This window comes from Lissotriton vulgaris, chromosome 5 (assembly GCF_964263255.1).
Source record: "Lissotriton vulgaris chromosome 5, aLisVul1.2, whole genome shotgun sequence".
In the NCBI taxonomy this organism is placed as follows: Eukaryota; Metazoa; Chordata; class Amphibia; order Caudata; family Salamandridae; genus Lissotriton; species Lissotriton vulgaris.
This window is the reverse complement of record NC_141693.1, coordinates 400,133,435-400,154,270: the sequence shown is the minus strand read 5'-3', so window position 1 is coordinate 400,154,270 and position 20,836 is coordinate 400,133,435. Positions and strand designations below refer to the sequence as shown.

The window sequence follows — 20,836 nt, the reverse complement described above, 5'->3', positions numbered from 1 at the left end:
AACTGAGTTGTAACTGATTTTTACTTAACTGATTTGTTTTTCAATCCAGCCCAAACTTGCAATGTTCCTATTACCTCGGTTTCCCATCACTTGTTGCAATCAAGTTATTGGGTGTATTTCAGGAAATAAGCTGCTGCCTCCCAGTAGTTGGAGGAGGAAGGGGTTGAGGGAGGGGTCTCCCTGCAGTGGGAGGCCCGAGCGCTGTCTTCCTCCCCGCACAATGGGTGACACTGCGTGGAATTAACCCCTTGTGCCCGGTAGCCAGCCGAATGCGGCCTCAACGTGCAGAGAGGGTTTTCCTAAATTAGACCCTGGCCCGTCTGCCCTCGCGCCGCAACAAGTCCTTATAACTCGTAAAATAGCAGGCAGGCTCGTTTCTGCTCCAGTGACTTTCTTAGCCGGGTCACCGCACGCGGAGCGGCTGCAGATGGCAGCTGAATCCTCCCGTGAAAGAAAGGCCCGAGTTGCTGAACCTTCCTTCCTCCCCCCTCCTCCTCCGCCTCTTCCCGCTTTGGAACAAAACACAGCTCTCCGGATCCCGAGACTCAACTCGGCCGAAGAAGCGAGCGAACGAGAGATTTCCTCTTCCAGGCAGCGAGAAGCGAGTTGGCTGGCACCCAGCGCAGTAGGAGCCGGGCCACTAAGTTGACGGGGAATTTTCGATACGTGTAAACGTAGCACTTTTTAAGAAACCAGGGCCCACTAATCGCCAGGGAAGCTGGATACAAACAGCACAGACCAGAAAATCAAAGACGCGCTCGCTCCGGGACCGGGACCACCCAACACTTACTTCTGCGGTGAGTTACTTCAGTCAGTTTTTTTTTAGGTGGGGGGGGGGGGGGGGGGCTGCAGGTGCCTTGAAGCTCAACAGGGACGACTGCGCTGAAGAGCTGGAAAATAGAGTTGCGTCTACACCTGCTGCATACCTATAACTACTGCCTGCGGTCTCAGCTATTCCATGGAACATATAGCGGCCATAGCGTCCGCAGCCCAAGCGTAGAGCGTGATATTCGCTTGGCTGGCGACCTGGCGTATAGGCAAGCGATTTAGGCAAGCGGATACAATTGTTAAGTGTGCAAACCATTAAAAATCACAGCATTCGCACTAGAGTGCACTGTGTGATTCAGGGCTGCTCTGTAAGATTATCACGGAAGGCACTGGGTGTGTTGTCTTGGTTAGTTAGATTTGTATTCTGTGAACATTTCAATCACTTAGAAAAGCCACTTTCTTATAACGTATGTAAATTAATGACAACCATTGTCAAAGTTACCAGTTGGGACTCTTGTGAAGTCGGAACTCGGAAGATTTTTATAACACTCAAAGAACAGGTACAGCGAAGCCAGCAGGGGTGCAAGCTTCCCACCCTTGGAAAAAGTTCGACAGAAGGAGCTTGCTTTACGTGCAGCTAGGCCCAGCAGAGGTAGACCTAGTGCAAACATCAGATGCAACCACAACAGGCGAGCTGTTGCACGGACAACACCACTACAAACGTACCTCATCCACAAAGCAAGCTTCCCTCAGGCACACTGGACAGGTGCAGGATCAGCTGTCCACGGGGCAAGCTTCTCTCAGGACACATACAAGTGGACAAGATAGGAAGCTCACAGGGAGAGCAGAGGCAGGGCCAGCCAGGGGTCTGGCTTGACTCTAAAAGCCAAAACACGAGCCGAGTCATAAAAGGTTTTGCATGTAAAATGTACAGCAAAAGTCTCGTAAAAACGCGATATAGACTTTCAGATTAACATTTTAATTCTAGGAGCGAACCAAGAGATGCCAATTTATCATGTGCACTGTATGCATGACCCCCGATGTTATATGTCGAGCAACATTATCTATCAAACCACGCGCGTGAGTTTTTTATATAGCATGCATCCAAGTTTCAAGTTTAAGATTATTGTTTAGTACTTTAAAACCTTAACATTTGTGGCAAAGAAAACCAATCGCAACTACATTTATCAGACAGAACAGATTACTTTGAATGCATAGGATCCTGACCGGCCTTAACACGACATAATCAGACCTTCCGTTCTTTACTTCGCATTCCTACATAACTAAAGTGCCATTGTGCATTATATGAATAGTTCGTTGCTAATCCTTAGCAACACCTAATACTTCACAAGCAATTGTAAGACCTATTAAACCTTATTTAAACCTGAAAATAAAAGGAAGCTTTACAAATTCTGTGATTGATTGATTGATTGATTCTGCGAAGGAGACAAAAGAATTTGCAATGGGTGCCGTTTGGACCGCCTGAATATTGCATGGAAGTAAAGGCTGGGCATAAAATTAAAATCTGACATTGTGCTAAAGTGCCTATGTGCATTAAATAATTCTTCCTGCTGTTTCAATGTTCTTGGTTGAGTACTTTCTTGCCCTTACAAAACGTTTTAAAATACACGGTCAGCGTTAAAGCATTATTGACGGGAGCGGGTGTGGCTTAACGGCTAGAGCTGTGGACCACAAGGCTGGGGAACCCGGTTCGAGGCTCAGCAGGGAGGATCAACATCCAGCGATTCTGGACAAATCACTTAATCTCCCCGATTCTGGACAAATCACTTAATCTCCCCATGCCTAACAAAACAAGAATTGGCATAGCCAATAGGTCTCGCTTTTGGGACCTTATAAGTGTTTAGCCATGCAACGGTTGATGTTGTTTAATGAAGGATATTGTGCTGGATAACTAAACACTTATAATGCCCCAAAGGCGAGACCTATTGGCTATTCATTGGGGGCCTTATAAGTGTTTAGGTAGAGCTATTGATTTTGCCAATGTTTCGAAGCTGTGCTGTAGAGATGTGTGGCTGCTGTGCAGCATTTTAAACAGTTGTAATTAAAAAGTATAAGAAGCACTGAGTGATGCTGTGGTGTCATTGAGTGATGCTGTGCTGGCCCTGAGTTATGCAGCGGTGGCGTTGAGTGATGCTGTGCTGGCCCTGAGTGATGCTGTGGTGGCCCTTAGTGATGCTGTGGTGGTGCTGACTGAAGCTATGGTGATGCTGTGGCACTGCAGAGTGATGCTGTTGTGGTACTGAGTGATGCTGTGGTGTTCCTGATTGATGCTGTGGTGGTGCTGAGTGATGCTGCTGAGTGTTGATGTGGTGGTGCTGACTGATGCTGTGGTGGTGATGTGTGATGCTGTGGTGATCATGAGTGCTGCTGTGGTGGTGCTGAGTGACGAGGTGGTGGTGCTCTTTGATGCTGTGATGCTGCAGAGTGATGCAGTGATAGCGCATAGTGATGCTGTGGTGGTACTGAGTGATGCTGCAGTGTTCCTGAGTGATGCTGCGGTGACCCTGAGTGATGCTGTGGTGGTACTGAGTGATGATGTGGTGGTGCTGAGTGATGATGTGGTGGTGCTGTGGTGGTCCTGAGTGATGCTGTGGTGGTGCTGAGTGACGCCGTGGTGGTGCTGACTAATGCTGTGGTGGCGTTGAGTGATGCTGTGGTGGCCCTGAGTGATGCTGTGGTGGCCCTGAGTGATGCTGTGGTTGTGCTGACATGCTGTGGTGATGCTGATTGGTGATGTGAAGCTGCTGAGTGATGCTGGTGGTACTGAGTGATGCTGTGGTGTTCCTGAGTGATGCTGTGGTGCTGCAGTCATGTTATGGTGAAGGTGAGTGATGCTGTGGTGACCCTGAGTGATGCTGTGGCGGTGCTGATGTGGTGGTGCTGAGTGATGATGTGGTGGTTCTGACTGATGCTGTGGTGGTGCTGAGTGATGCTGTGCTGGCCCTAAGTGATGCTGTGGTGATGCTGACTGATGCTCTGGTGGCGCTGAGTGATATTGAAGTGTCCCTAAGTGATGCTGCGGTGGTGCTGAGTGATGCTGCGGTGGTGCTGAGTGATGCTGTGGTGGTGCTGAATGATCCTGTGGTGTTGTTGAGTGATGCATTATTGGCCCTGAGTGATGATGATGTGGTGTCGCTGAGTGATGCTGTGGTGGTGCTGAGTGATGCTGTGGTGTGCCCCGTTTTATTAAATACCCTTCCTCTAAAATGTAGCGTTTTACCTTTGTTCACCAGGTTCTAGTCAGACATAAAAACCTATTTTTCTATGCTCTTGCGGTAGCCCAAGAGACTTTTTATAAGGTAGACGGCGCCCAATAGGTTATTCTTTCACTTGCACAAAAAGCACATGCCTACTCATGGAAAGTGGAAACAGGACTGTCAGATGTCGGAGGGTGCATGTTTAGATGTGGCATAAAGGGGTGTGGACAAGGCGGCAGAAGTGCTTAAAGCCCAGTGCCTCACCTGAATAGAAACCTAGACTTTGGATTGGCATCTCTCTTAATAGAGGCTTGCTACTAATGCTAGCCGAGAACACACTGTGGAGCATCAGCAACACTGCACGTTGTAAATCGGATCATTGTGAACATTATAATTATGTATTATAAAGTCCATAATGTAAAATGTGCCGGATCAAACAAAATTCTGCTGAAGAAATATGCCCGGACCGCAAGCCAAGAGTAAAGCCAAACCAAGCCAATAGTAAAATGATGGGAAACTACAGGCCCCAGAAAACGATGACTCTAAATTAATTCAACAGGGTTAAAAATGTTGTGTTTGCCTACAGAATTAGCTAATACCGCTTGCATTTGTACCACGTATGTGAAGAAATGGGCACATGAAATGGGTTGAGTAGCTAATACCGCTTGCATTTGTACCAAGTATGTGAAGAAATGGGCACTGAAATGGGTTGAGTTCATTGTTTATCTCGTATCCTTCTACTGCTAATGTATGAAACTTCACCATAGTGGGTGCGGGGGGAGGGGGTGGGGGAGCGGAGCCACGTTACACATGTTTTACCTTTAACCAAAAAAGTAGGTAACATCTTTTAAAGAGCAAGGCAGATACCTTCAGTAATGGTGTGCTCACTTCATGCAATGTTGTTGCCTTCACCCATAATTAAACTGCAGAAACCATAGGTTCGGGGACCCCAGCAAGAAATGAAAGACAGAGACACATTGTAAGGAGACTCAACAGGACGTAGCTTGAATTGAATTAAAAGAAATGCAAAGCCATTAATCATTGACACCACTTGTAAATTGCACAAAGATATTCACTATAAGCACAACACAGCAAAAAGCACTTCAATATGTTCCTACTTACTCCATCCTCTTCTGTGGTAGGCACAGAACGCCAACAAAGAATATACATAAAAAGCTAATTAGCCCTCAGTGGTATGATGTATCAAGCAGTGTAAGCAGCTGAAAATCATATTTGCTGAAGTCTGATACCCAGTCTTCAGGGAGCCACATAATGAACCATACCGTCCTGGGGCACTGTATCCCGAAAATAATATAAGCAAACGTAGTAACAGAGGTAGAACTTGTGTACTACATTTACAGTGTTAAATCGTTTAACCAAAGAATTAAAACTCGCACAGCACAGACAGGTTAGTGCATGCAATAATGAATTGCGGAAGGACATTTACTGTATCTATATTCGGGTGTAGTTGTTTTTGTAAAGTATTAAATCTTTCCACAAAGCTTTGTGCTCACTTTTTGCATTCTTGGTATTTTTTGTTTTAAAGTTGAAGTACAATCTCTTTTTCAAGACTGCCGGCCGCAAGACACGCTCTGTGGTGGGGGAGGGGTGGAACGAGGCGCTTGGGAGAGCAAGCAAGAAGAAAGCCAGATGGCACCTGATCGCGCGCTGTAAGGGTGCAGCGAGGAAAGCCAGATGGCGGCTACACGCGTGTCCATGTGCATAATTGCAAGCTTTAGTCCACAAGCAAAAGCTTGTGGTCGGATTTCTAAAGCCCACTCACTAAATGTCTCGCCAGACCGGCACACGCACTGGCTCAGGCGAGACCTAAAAAATGAATGTGTGGTTGTGTAACATAACTGGTGCTTGTGTAAAGCGCTCTGATATCTTCGGGTCTAATTCACACTATGTAAAACTAAAAAATAAAAAACAAAAAAATGTAAACAGTTAAACCCTTTTGAGACACTTGGCTAATCGAAAGAATCAACAGTACTAGACCCTGGGACCACCTAGTTCTTACATTTGGGCAGGAAAGATGTAATTGAGGTCTGTCTATGACCTCTCTGGGGAGCTGTGGCTTTTCTTGACCTGTTATTAAAGCAAATAAAGGAAGCCTGTGTGTAAGTCGGTGCTTCCTCGGACAAAAAACGGTTTTAGTAAAAGTCTCTGTTGGAGATCTAGAACGGTGCAGCAACACAACAAATGAGCCCATGTTTCTTGGCTTTTGTGGCATAACCTGTAGCCGATGATGGTACCTGTGCCCAAAGGGAAACCGCTATCTTACAACTACTGTTAAGGGCAGGAGCCTGGAGGCATATGGTTACCTTCCCATACAAAACGTTACTGGAAGAAAGGGGGGTGGGAAGGAAGATCCCTGCTAGACAGGCGTGGGAGGAGAATTTAGAAGGCCCCTTAGAGGATGTGGTTTGGAGTGCAAGGTGTCTTGTAATGCCTGTTTTAGATTGACACATTTTAACTACCTGCACTGAACGTACCTAACACAGATTAAACTCAGCAGGATGTATTTGGGGAGATGAGCAGTGTATCCCAGGTGCGGAGAGGACAGTGCATCATTTCTCTATATGGCGTGGGAATGCCAGGTGGTCCTGCAATATTGGCAGAAGCGGTAGAGCGCATGAGGGAGGTGACCTGTCAGATCCAAGTGCTACCCCGCAGGTTTACCCATTGGGCATAGCTAAGAAACTAAAGGAGGGTAAGATATGTTGGAAATTCCTGCAGTTGGCTTTGGCAAAGCGGACAGTGGCCATTGGATGGATGAGTTTGAGAACGCCCTCCATAGAGCCATGGCACAAAGACATGATGGAATGGGCTTAGACGGAGGAAGTGTATATAAAGAGGGCACGTCGAGATGATAGGCTGGAGGAGGAGTTAACAGAGTGGGCGGCTCTCATGGGTAGTATGTCTCAGGTTGCAGGGGAGAATGGAGCTGCGGCTGAGTAAGGTGACAGCTCACAGGAAAGGGACACACAAGAGGTATAGCCCAACATACCCGTACATGTATCTTACAGATAGCGCATTGATCATCAATAGGTTCAGAACTGTGACGGGTTGGGAATCAATCGTAATGTGGCCCGACACTAGGGTCAACTAGGAAAAAAATACATATCCCAAAAGGACCAGAAGGAAGCCAGTTGGGGGGTTGTGACTGCACTGTACTTGATGTTGGGACGAAGTTAGCCTTGTTTTTTTCCTTTCTGGTATGTGTTTATGATTATACAATGCAAGCTTTTGTAGAAGAAATGTGATGCACAGATGGGTACATATCATTTGTCATTGTAATTCGATTATCACAAAAAAGCTGTGTAAAAAGATTGCAAAATAAAAAGTATCTGAGCCCTTGTGGCTGTGTTAATTGAGTTAAAAAGTTAGGGTTGTGGTTTCCCCACTTGAACATGCGGCCTACATCAGATTTCTTAGTCTCACTGAAGTGATTTCCATGGAATCACACAGGTTGGATCAGAGCTGAAGCTGGTGTTTGTACTCTGGTTCCTAGTTGCACTGTCCAGCTATTGGATATTTCTTTCTTTTTTCCCTTCACCGACAGTGAAAAATAGTGTAGTGTGGCATAGATTTGGGTGGCCTGGAGTGGAGGGAGTAGAGGGGCCTGGAGTGGAAGGGCGTCAAGTAGCGATGAGTTGAGTCGTGTAGAGTGGAGAAGAGTGTCAGAGTGGAGACAAGTGGAGTGGCATAGAGTGTTGTGGAGTGGTGTAGGGCAGAGTGGAGTGGCAAAGAGGGTTTTTTCATCGAGTGTAGTAGAGTAGAGTGACACAGAGCGGAGTAGATTGTAGTGGAGTGTTATAGAGTGGAGTTGTGTAGTAGGGTGGAATGGTGTAGAGTGTTACAGAGTTGAGTAGCATAGAGTAAAGAGGCGTGGCATAGATTGTAAGAGTGTAGTGGCTTAACGTGGAAAGGAGTGGCATAGAATGGAGTAGTGTGTCATAGAATATACTGAAGTAAAGTGGCATAGAGGGAGTTGCATAGAGGGGAGTAGTGTCATAGAGTTTTGTAGAGTGGCATAGAGTGGAGTAGAGTTTAATGGGTAGAGCGCAATATCCTGGAGAGTAGTGTCATTGAGTGAACTGTCTTAGAGTGGACTAGAGTGAAGTGGCATAAAGTACAGGGGTGAAGAGTAGATTGCCATAGAGGGCATTGGTTTTGGGTAAAGTGGTATAGAGTGCAGTGACATAGAGTAGAATGGAGCCGAGTAGATTGCAGAGGCATAGAGAGCAATGGTGTAGAGTGTAGTGGCGCAGAGTGGAGTAGAGTGGTGTAGAGTGCAGTGGCATAGAGTGCAGTGCGGTAGAGTGCACTGTCTCAGAGTAGAGTGAAGTGGCATTGACTGGAATGGTGTAGGGTGGAGTGGAGTGGTGCAGGGTAGAGTGTAGGGCGGCGTAGATTGCAGTGGTCTAGAGAAGAATTGTGTGGCGTGCAGTGGTGCAGAATAGATTAGAGGGGCGTGGAGTGATGCAGAGTAGAGTGGCATAGAGTGTAGTGGCATAGAGTATATTGGTGTAGGGTGTAGTAGAGTGTCGTAGAGTGCAGTGGTGCAGAGTAGATTAGAGTAGTTTATAGTGGATTGGCATACAGTGCAGTGGTGAAGAGTGCAGTGGTGCAGAGTAGTGTAGAATAAAGTGCATTGGCATAGAGTAGAGTGGTGTAGAGTAGAGAGGCGTTGAGTGGAGTGGAGTGGAGTGGCGTAGTGTGGAGTGGTGCAGATTATAGTTGAGTGACGCAGTGTGGAGTGGCCTAATGTGGAGTGGTGCTGAGGAGGGTGGAATAGGGTAAAGGGGAGTGTGCATGGTGTGGCAGGGCACTGCTATTACAGATAGCACATCTTCAATTAAAATGACCATTACATTTGCACAAACATACAGTTTATAACAGTGTGCTTTCCATATTTTGAAAGATCTGCACAGTTCATTTACAGACTTACATTTGTTTTGTGTTAGGAACAAATATCGGTTCGGACAGCACACCCTAGTAGCCAGCATGATTGTCACATAAATCTTTTCACTTTGAAGCCAGAGAAAGAAAAGTAAACACCAAGCTCCCTGGAAGACAGAGCCTTACATTTGAATGTACAGCAAATGTGACATGAAAAGAACAAGATTTAAAAGCCCGATTACAGAAATTCAGTACTGATGGAAAGATGCAGTAAATAGGGTTTGGGCAAGGGAAGATTCAAACTCAAGGTGGGGAGTCTTAAACAAATACAACCAGCAAGTAGAAAGCAAGCAATTGTGAGTTACAAACCACAAAGGCATTGGTAAGTAATGGGCAGAAGCATTTCCAGGGAAGCTTTCTGAATGTCCATAAGATGTTGTTAGCAAACCAGACATCTGTGCTGTCTGCTAGGTTAAGAGAGTCAGAACCTCAGTGATGGCAATTACATTGATTAGCAGAACAAAAAGGACTCTGACCTCGAGCAGGTCTTCAGTGTGGCAGACACATATTAGTTAGAGCTCAGCTTGGCTCCCAGATATATACAGAAAATGAGCATGGTCAAAGCCGATAGGTTGCGCCTTTGCAAAATGTATTGGCTTTGTATAATTCTTTTAGTTACGTTGTATGATATCTTATGATATTGTTAGGCCTGTCATGGTATGGTATGGCATTTTATGGTATGGCCCGTAATAGTATGGTATAGTTTGATATGGTAATAGTATAGTATGCAATGGCTGTCAGTGTTTAGTATGGTATGATATGGCCTTCTATTGTATAGAATAGCATGGTAAACTATGGTATGGCATGACCTGTCACATGGTATAGTATGATATTACCTGTCATTGTAGAGTATTCTGCGGTATGTTATGGGATGGCCTGTCAGTGAATAGTATGGTATGATAAAGTATGGTATGCCTTGTTATTGTATAGTATGGCATTAGAAATTGTTTTTCTGGTTGATAGATGTGTGCACCCTGTTCAAGTAGGAACCACAATCCTAGTCAGGGTAAGTCAGATACATAACCTAAATGTACCTGTGTTCACGTTCTGGCACATAGCAGTCAGGTTAAACTTAAGAGGCAATGTGTTAAGTATTTGTGCATCACAAAAAGATATCACACCTAGAAGTATAAATAATGCTCAATGTATTGAACAAAACAAGACCAAAAGAATAAAAATGCAATAAGTATAACCGGAGTTATGAATTTTTAAAGAATAAACTGAAATGTACTGCTTAAAGCATAATGAGCCACCGGGGCTATCTGGTTGCGCTAGATAGTGTCAAATTCAAAGTTCAGCCTGACCGCAATGGAGCGCGGGTGGAGTACAGGGACCAGTCTTGGCTCGCTTAAACAGTACCTTTGCTCACGGTTAAGTTGATGCCAAGGACATGATGCAAGGAGCAAAGCAAGCCATGCATCAGCGTTGGTCCTTAGGATGTAGGCTCAGATATGTGTCGGGAATGGAAGAGATGTACAGCGCCATCGGCGATGCGATTGCTTTGATGCTCGCAGCAGCTTTGATGGAGATGCAGTGTCCTTGATCCTCACTGCTGCTGTGATGCATCGGTGTTGATGAAGATGCGCGGTTCCAAGCAGTGCAATGGCGGTGATGTGTGGATTTTGCTAGTTGCAGCACTTAATACCCACTTCCAAGGAACCAGGACTAGATTGGCAAATTTTTGGAGAGCAAGACATTCAGGTGGCAGAGCCCAGGTGCTGTAGGTAGATGAGCTGGAAATTCCTGATGTCCCTGATACTTCAAACTAGGGACCTATAAGTAAATTAACAATGCCAATTTTGGACAAACCAATGTTACCATGTTTAAAGCAGAGAACGCATGCACGTTGGCACTGGTTGGCAGTGGTAAAGTACACAGGGTCCTAAAGCCAGCAGCTGAAGGCAAAAAGTCATTAGGATCCACACCAAGGATGTCAGGTCTAACATATGGTATGGCATGTTATTATATGGCATGTTTTTAAATAAAGTATAGTATGTTATGGTATGGCTAATCTTTGTATAGTATGGAATGTTATGGCCTGTCATTGCATAGTATGGTATGATAATGTATGGTATGCCTTGGTATTGTGTAGAATGGTATGATATGTTATGGCCTGTCCTAATATATAGCATGGTATGGTATGTTATGGTGTGGCTTGTCTTTGTGTAGCATGGTATGATATGGCCTGGTATTGTATAGTATGGTATGGTCAAAGTAAGGCATGTTTACATTATATTTCTAAGACTTCTTTTATAGCCCCTGAGACCAGGGTTAGGGAAGGCTATTCCAGGGGCATCAACAGTAAGCCCTAGGTAAATGATGCCTGTGCCCCTTTGCTATGTATCCCTTCCGTAGCAAGTAGGCATCTTTCAATAATTATTTCCTCACACGTTACACTCAATATTTGACTAGAAAACAAGTAAACAAGTGAGCAATTTCGAAATTCTGAATTTACATACAAAGCTGTCACTATTTTAAGTTATAAATGTCTGCAAATCCAAATATGTCACAAAATACATGTGCAGATGAATGGCTGCATTTACTTTTGCAAGAGCGCCGGTATCACATTCCCTCTTATTGGCTGCATCAGTCCATTCAGACTGCTTCCTACAGAATCTTGCTTTAGGCCCTCTACCTTCCACTTCCTGGTTTCTTATTACACACTCATTCACTCAAGCTCACACAAGCAAATAGTTCTCATTTGATTTTTAGAGGTGAGAGGTGGTAAAGGGGTCATGGGAACCCAGCTCTGGACAAAAGCTAATATGTTGGAAGTGTTAGATTATATAGATGCCACACACAACTAGAGCCAAGTAGCAGCAGAACACTTTCATGGAGAATATTTTGTTATTGTATAAGAAGCCTCTCTAACAAACATAAAGCTGGATAACAGTGGTATCTGGTTGACATAATACATCAAACTAATTTAGGTAAATGTAGTCCCATTTCACCCTTTTTGTTAAAAAAGACACTTGTGCGTTAGATTTGTGAAGAGCGTGAGTATTGCACGCACATTAAAGAGACATTCAATTGATTCGGCTAAGCTGTAAAACCAGAGGGGTATCTGAAGGGCATAGCGTTACAGCCAGACCTGCTGACTTTGGAACCGGGGAGCAAGGTTGGAGTACGGGTGTTGGCTTAACATCCTGTGAAACTAGAGCGTGCATAGAAGCACAGTCTGCTTGAGAGCGACATGGGGGTAGAGAAGTATACAAGGGAGACAGCTGGGTAAAATATGCACTCTCATGAAGAGCTTCAGGGAAAAGAAACAAGCGACGGGGTAAGAGGGATAATGGCAAAAAGCAACGGAGTGGAAGGGAAAACAAAAGTAGCTCTATATGAGTGTAACCAGAGGAAGGGCAACTATAAAGAAATGGATCAGGGCTTGACCCATACTCCACACAAAAGAAGAGGAAGTGAAGCCGGCAAGCGCTGTCCAATTTGGAGGTAGCACTTTAGAGAGACAATAAAGTAAATTAATGTTAAGCAATGGGCGTGCTCCAAGCCCCTTGTTGTGTACAATATCTCTTGCAAGTGAGAGCGCATGCACTGTCTCAGGCGAGACCTAAAAAGCACCTATTTAAATTTGTGCTCTCAGCTGTTTTGCATCTAGCCTTTTTTTGTCTTCTAAAACTGCATTTGGGAGGGAAAAATTAGTGCCTGGTATGCTTAACTTGACTGTAATTTGGCTCACCAATCTGCATTGAACAAGCACTGAGTCAGAGTCAGCCATTTAGCCTGAGCCAGGCTTGAAGTTTTATGGTTTGTCGACATTCCCATACACACAGAACAGATATAGACCCGGCATCATATAGGATATACAATATAATAGGGAGTCTTTATTGAATTATGTTCAAACATTTACAGGGCAGTGCGGTGCTGATTTCTGCTCACTGTCAGATTTTTGTTGCAAGAATTGTAGGTGGTCCATTCCTCTCGCCACATCACCAGCTCTTAAGATCCTCTGTGGTGATCGAGATGGCAGAAACATTTTTTTAAAAACGGGGTATCAGGGCTGCCCTGGTTAATTGTCATTCCATGCAAAAACACGCTACACACATAAATGATGTACTTGCTGATGAAAAACTGGATTTGTTGATTCTTACTGAAACTTGGCTTTCTGATGTCTCTAACCCCACTATTGCTATGGCTGTCCCTACGGGTTATAAGATTCTTAGGAAAGACAGATCGTTGGGGAAAGGGGGGGGTGTGGCAATAATTTTCAGGCATGACTTAGATTGTTCCCAAATCTCTACTGAAACTATAGAGTCCACAGAGTTTCTACGTTTTCGTTGCATCATTTCCCCTCACCAGAGCTTTGCTGGGTTTCTGATATATAGGCCCCCGGGTGCCATTAGTAATTTTATTCCTTCACTTAATTCAGCCACTTCTTCGTTGGCCCTAAAATTCAATAACTGTCTTATTTTAGGGGACTTTAACATACACATGGATCATGATAAAGATCCCCATGCTAACCTTCTATTGGAAATGTTGCATACTTTTAAGTTGCTCCCAGTTATTTCCTTGGCTACTCATGTGAAGGGTCATACTTTGGACCACATTTTTCATAATTCAGATTTAACGGCCAATTCTCCCCTTCCTATCACCTGATCTGACCACACTCTGTTTAACTTTGACATCCCCCTTGCTGCTGTTGCTTCCTCAGTCACTTCGGTGCAAATATCCTCCATTCACAGGGCATTTCATAAGATTTCTATTCCTGCATTAGCAGAAGCCCTAAATTGTTCCTTACCTAGGCTGAGGTGCACGGCTGACCAGGATGCTCTCCAATGGGACCGTTGGCTTCGCTCCAACATTGAGGGAGCTGCTCCGGCTATCTCCCGTTCTCCGAGAAGGTCAACCCCTCCGGCTCCCTGGTATTGTAATCACCTTATTAAAAAGTCAAAGGAACTGCAGAATTAAGGAACAGAAGTGGCAAAAAATGTGTATTCCCGAAGACAGGAAGGCGTATAAAGATAGCCTAAAGCCTTATCATACTCTGATTAAAAGGGCCAAGACCGACTTTTATAAATCTAGAATCGATAATGCCCATAACATGAGCAAAGAAATTTTCAGGATAGTCAAATCCTTTACTTCTCCGAAAGCCTGTCCTTGCACAGAGTAATGGAAAAAGAAGATTGACACATTATTTCACAGGAAAGTTTCCTTCATCCAATTTGCACTCCCTAGCATAACTGAGGACGAGTTGAATTTTTACAATAATGTTAACTGTAACTACCACATTTCTGATCCTCCACTCCTTTTCATTTTCCCTGAGCTTCGGCTAGAAGAATCTTTGTCTCTTCTTCAAAGTATCAAGTCAGGCTCTCCTGATCCTTGTCCAACTAATATTTTGTCTCAGATTGCCTCTACAATCAATCCGATTGCTTATCAGCTTTTTAATACTTCCCTTTCCACTGGAATAATGCCTAAATCATGGAAGCATGCAAAGATTGTGCCCTTGTTAAAGAAGACTAACGCGGATACCAACAGATCCAGCCAATTATAGGCCAATTTCCTTGCTTCCGGCCCTTTCAAAGGTCTTGGAGAAGTTTGTAAACAAAGTTTTGCAAGAACATATTGAAGAAGTGAAGCTTCTACATGAATCCCAGTCCGGATTTAGGGCCAACTTCAGCATGGAGTCTGCGTTGTTGGAAGTTACTGAGTGTATCAGGGGTAGACTGGATGCGGGAGGCAAGGCCGTTCTGATATTGCTTGCTCTGTCAGTGGCCTTTGATACAGTCCCACATGATAGGCTTTTAAATAGACTTAAGAACATTGGCCTCGGTGGGACCGTCCTCAAGTGGATGTCTTCCTATTTGGAAAATAGATCTCAGGACATTTGGCTTTCACCCTTCTCCTCTCCAGTCCCTGCTATGAATGCTGTCGTCCCTCAAGATTCTATTCTTAGCCCAACCCTTTATAATATTTACCTCTCTCCCTTAGCATCCTTGGTGGAGGAAGCAGGCCCAAAAATTGGCTCTTATCCTGAAGACACACAGCTTATTTTCTTGTGTGACAAAGGCTCTGACTTTGATCGGGCATTGATTAATTCCTGCCTCTCGAAGGTTTTTAATTGGCTCAAGGTAAACCAGCTGAAATGATATCCGGATAAGACTGAAGTGGTTTTCTTTGGTGGTCACTAAACACCTGACTGGAGCTCCTGGTGGCCTAAGGATTTGCCATCTCAGCCCATTGAAAAAGAGAAAGTAAAAAATCTAGGAATAATCATTGACAAATCATTGTCGATGCATCCTCAGATTCAACACCTCTCAGGCGTTTGCTTTGGTTTACTCCGAATGTTGAAAAAATTCTTGCCGCTCCTACCGTGGAGAGCAGAAGGATCCTTGTGCAGGCTCTTGTGACATCTAAACTCGACTATGTCTATTATCTATACCTTGGTATCGCAAAATTCCTGACCCAGCGTCTGCAAGTGATCCAAAATGCAGCTGCCAGAGCCATTATGCGATCTAGTCTTAGAACCTGCATGACCCTGGTTATTAAATCTTTGCACCGGCTCCTCATTAAAGAGCGGATTGACTTTAAGGCCTTGATCATCTTTTTTAAAGCTTTTCACAAGGCTGTGCTGTGTACCTTAATAAACGTGTCAACTGGTATTCAACGTCCAGACTCTTATGGTCCTCCAATACTAATTTGGCCATTCTGCCCAAAATACATCTTACTCGCACAGGGGGGCAGATCCTTTGGTTTCCTGGGTGCAAAATTATGGAACAACGTGCCGGAATCTTTGAGGCTTGACCCTAACTTGCTTTCTTTTAGAAAGTGCCTAAAGACATGGTTGTTTCAATAAAATACAGGCCCTTCCACTCCTCTCTTATCGCTGCATAAGCGCCAGGACACTCTTGTTTGAGTAGCTGTGCGCTCTACTAACTAAATACCCATTTTCATTTCATTTCATTTAATCATTAGTGGTTGTCTCAGACAAACACAAACGCTGACTCCCTACAACAGAGACAGCAGCATTGCAAGTAGTAGCTCCTGTTTCACACACATAGCAGTTACTATATAGGCATCATCAGTGACAAGACAAGTACTGTACAGGCAACACCAGTGTGGATGTGCCTAACATACAGAACAAGTGGCAGCAAATCAAGTACACACACACAAACACACACACACACACACATTGACACAGATATGACGGCTGCGTTGTAGTACGGGCAGCAGCAGCTCATGCTTCACTAAAACACAAAAAAGTATATCACAAGCAACGGCTGCGCAAGACTCCCTCAAGCACATAAGAGGTGCGGCTAAGTGGCACAGGTTTCATTCATCATAGATTCTCTCATTCTCCTGCCATCTCTCTCCACGCTCTATTGGCTGCTAACAAACCTAAGGCAATTTTCAGCACTGTTAACGCCTTCCTCTTCCCTTGGGTGATGCAAAGCTCTCATACACCCTCAACACGTCTGTGTGAGGAGCTTGCCGATTTCTTTGTGAACAAAATCAATGTAATCTATGACCAGTGTCAAAATCAGGGCTTAGCAGTAGACCGCCCAGTGAAGGCACTGTCTTTTCGAATGGTGCTGAGGATTTCGAGCCCATTCCCCCTGATGATTCGGCTATGCCTCTGGCTAACTGAGTCTGGATCACATTGGGACTGCTGCCTGCCTGATATACTGAAGTCAGTCCTGCCTGTCATCAATCCAATCCTCAGCAACATCGTGAACTCCTCCTGAGAGTCTGCTATGGTGCACAAGAGGTGGAAACAGGACCTCCTACTTCCACTGCTAAAGAAACCTAACACAGACCCTATGTTACTCAGTAACTTTAGACCGATTTTCTTCTTTCAGGAACCAGTCAACATGCGGAAGAAGACGGCCAATAAGCAGATTTGCTTGTCCCTTGAATCGAGCACCCTCCTTTATTATACACAGTCTGGCTTTTGGACTGGATACAGTACTGAGTCTGCCTCACTGGAGTTTGCAGAATTAATCAAACTCAACTTAGCCCTATTATTTGAACTGCAGGTCAAAGCAGGCTCGGCTAGCTATTTTGCTACTCTGAAATCTCTCAGAAGGATGCTACACCAGTTATCTGTGACTTTGCGTAAGACTGTGGTCCATGATCTTGTCACCACTAAATTTAACTATGCCATCAGACTTTACCTGGGATTGCTGGCTCACCCTCTGCAACAGCTGCAGATTATACAGCATGCTGCCACTGCCTGCCTTATTCTCCGATCCCGATTCGGCAGTCGTGTCTATACATCTTCACGAGCTTCACTGGCTCCCTGTGAGCAGTCAGATCCAATTCAAGGTGCTAATTTGCACGTGTAAAGCCTTGGAGAACAAGTGACCTCTATACCTTAGATGCAGGCTCAAGCCCTACCACCAAAGCAGATCCCCAGGTCTAACGGCCAGATGCTCCTGCATATCAGAGGATCCATAGGGCGCAACACAGGGGGAGGTCCTACACCTTCTTGATGACTACGCTCTTGAATATGCTTCCATTCAACCTTCATCTTGCTACCTCAGAAAAGGCCTAAAGACCCACCTGTTTAAGGGTTAGCTCCATTCTGTTCTTTAGGGCAGTCCAGCTATTAGCGCTGATACTTCAGCTGTTAGCGCCGATACGCTCCCTCAGAAGTAACCATGTGCTCTACAAATGCCATTGTATTGTATTCTATCTCTCCCTTCCTCCATCTGTGTACATCTTTTGCTTTCATACACTCTGCTGGACAATCCTCTCCAATAGAAGGGAACATTGGCCAATGGAAGGGGTGTCAGGGAATTGTATGGTGTTAACATTTATAAAAATTCAATAACATTTTGCAGTACTCCAGCTTTCTTTTTGAAACTTTGGCATCTGAAAATGTGTAATAATACAAATAAAATTTGTTATAGAAATTGAAAGAGGTAATAAATGTCTCCCTAAGTTTGTGTTTAGAATAAAAGAGAAGATTGGATTGGTACTGGGTCTCTTCGGTCCTCTGCAAAAGTTTAGGATATGTGCTTTCAATCTGGCGGGTGGATTTAAATGTAAAATGGGGTACATGGCCTCCTGGGGCCAAAACACAAACCCTGAAACAGAGGTCCCGGGACCCAAAACTGGGGGCAGATTTATCAAGCAGTTGTTTTGCACTTGCACCACGCAATGGAGCACAAGGGTGATGCAACTACTAAGTTAGATTTATCAATTTACACAAGGCCACCTTGCGTTGCCTTGCAAGGCTTGATAAATCTAGAGTAACGCAATGCAGGTCAAATTGCTCCATTGGGTTACAGAAATGTATTGATTACAGAGCACAACCACTATTTAGTTTCACAACTGACCTTGTTGTCAGTCATTTTAATAAACATAAATACAATTCAGTGTATACAATGAAGACAGTAATAATCCAGTTAAAGAAAAGCAATAAAACTTGTATAATCTTCATTATGTTGATACGGAATAAATGTTGTTGATGCAGACAGCTGACACGTGTTTCGTCATGTAGACAACTTTTTCAAGGCTCGAAAACCAGTTGAAAGAGTCGGAGCATGAATCCCCGTGATCTCTCAATAGTACGGGATATACCACAGCAGTAACGGTGAGCCAGATACTTAGGTTCTTTAGCAGCAAAGTAGGACTTCAAAACACTTTCCAATGTCGAAAGTTATAAAATATCAGCGTGTTTAAAAGTAACTAAAGTTCAGTCTGTCCAATTTTCAAGTATGAGCTCTTGTGATGCGTAGAGAGTAAAAAAGACAAAAATGCTCGTATTGAAGTCGAACGAGCCCCAAACTTCATTAGTGAAAATAGTGGTACAACATTAGGGTTCCTGCTGTACAGAGCCGGGCATATAGAAACGTGTCTTACTTCAAACGGAGAAGTGTATGGGGAAAAGTCTTTTCAATTCAAGATAACATTGGGTGAGTAGGACAGTGTTTCACATTGAGCACGCCTATTTACAGAACATTTTTACTGGACTTTTGGTAAACAGTACGGAGGTGCTGACCGGTGTTTTTTAGCCACTGCCATTCATGTTGTAATTATTATTATTGCTCCATTGGGTTACTCTACCCCAGGGATGCGTTCCATGGGTGGAGTGTGGGTGTTCCCACGCATCCACCCATGGATTTTGGCACATTCCCAGATTTCCCATTACTGGTAGACCAGGGAATGCTTCAAAATGCTGCGCATCCCGGGGTGAAGCGTAACAAGGAGAAATATCTTTATTGTTTTTTCCTCTTTCTATGTGTGCTGCTTTCTGCAGCACACATAGAAAGATGAAAATGCGCCAGGGAATTGTTATTATACAGTAAGATGTCCTTCTCTGCACAAAAACAATCCTGTCTGCAATGTGGGCACCCTTGCACCAAGGAACAAGGGTGCCTGCATTTATGCTATGCAGCAGCTTGTGTGCCAGCACAAGAAAAGAACAGGAGTGTGCCATATAATGTTAAATGCGGGGCATACCTGCCCCTTCACGCAGCGCAGGTGGCTTGCTGCTCTTCATGAAGGTGTGATAAATGTGGTCCCTAGAGTCAGCACAAGCCTTCTGTTCCTGTGAATTGGATGGAAGCACTTCTTTATAACTGGTGGGTGGGTGAGGCTTCAAAGAGAAGAGCACACCCAAGAAACCTCTCCCCACTTGGGAAGGACTGGGCTTTATTAACCCCTTCGCTGCGGCGGCTATTTCGCCGCAGCACTAAGGGGGGGCGGTCGCGCGGCGGTCCCGTGCTTGTGACGGAACCGCTCCGTCACGGCTCGCGGGTGAGCTGTGCTTGTGATGGAACGGTTCCGCCACGAACCCGCCCGTTCATTAATTAGTCAGCGCAAGCGCGAAATTCGCGCCGCGCAGGCGCGGCGAGCGGGCCGTGAACAAGCACAGCTCACCCGTGGCTTGTGACGGAGCGGTTCCGTCACGAGCATGCAACGGGTTAAAGTCACATCCACGCCTGTTCCCTCTCTATATCACCATTCAAGGTTATTCGAGCTTTACTTTCCCACTTGCCCCAAACATCTACCAGAACCAAGAGGAAGCTGTGATGAAACAAAATGGAGTCCACACTCCACATAGTTTAGTACTGTTCAAGTATGAAAATCAAATCGCAAAGATGAATTTTGTAGAAAAGACACGAAGCAGACATTTCTTCATATGGGGCAGTCGACAAATGCAGTCTGGCGTATTTGGCTTGTTGTTTAATTTGGGATGAATGATCATGATAAGAATCCGGCACGGTATTTGTGCTAATAGAATGATGGAAGTAAGAGGCAAGCAATAGAAGCACTGTTCGGAGGCCAGCACAGGGGTAGTCTCACACAACTGCCCACATCTCACTGTTGTACTACAAATGCAGTATATTTTAGTCCTTGCAGTTTTAAAGGAATGTCAAAATGAAAAGTGGACTTTTGAAAAGGCTTTGATTGCAAGAAGGCTGCACGTTTCATGCATCTTCACTTCTCTTTAACCGCATCGCTGCGGCGGGTTTTCCCGCTGTGTGCGGCAAATTATGAAAAGCAGCTTTACATGACGAGCTCAGCTCGTCATCCGCACACGACCACAGTGGCTGATGACGAGCTGAGCTCGTCATCAGCAGCGAAGGGGTTAATGATAAGAAATCTTCCTGACCCGAATGCTCCAGTTGTCTGTGTGTTGTAGTACTCATGAATGTAAATGTACAGGAATTTATATAGCGCAAATCACCGAGCGGTTTCTAATCGCTTGCTTAGGGAACCCGTCCTGGTATTCCCCTGTGAGATAACCCCGGATGGGTATCCGCAAGGTGAAAGCCAGGCATCCCGCCGCGAGGGGCTGTTGTGGAGAACAAGCAAGCTATTGCCCAGAGTCGCAGAGTGTGAACCCGTGAATCGAGTAGGCACCAGAGCGAGAATTGTCGAGTCCATGTACATTTTCGGACTCAAGACCCCGCCGAGCC

The 20,836-nt window shown here is 44.8% G+C and overlaps 1 protein-coding gene across 1 annotated transcript in view; it reads left to right on the top strand.

Annotated features, from left to right (window-relative positions):
• Window positions 1-242: 242 nt before the first annotated feature.
• SMIM1 (small integral membrane protein 1 (Vel blood group)) overlaps window positions 243-20,836 on the top strand; it is a 178,020-nt gene continuing 157,426 nt past the window's right edge. The window contains exon 1 of the mRNA XM_086921742.1: window positions 243-797. The gene's annotated coding sequence lies outside the window, so the exon portion shown is untranslated. The remainder of the gene's footprint in view (window positions 798-20,836) is intronic.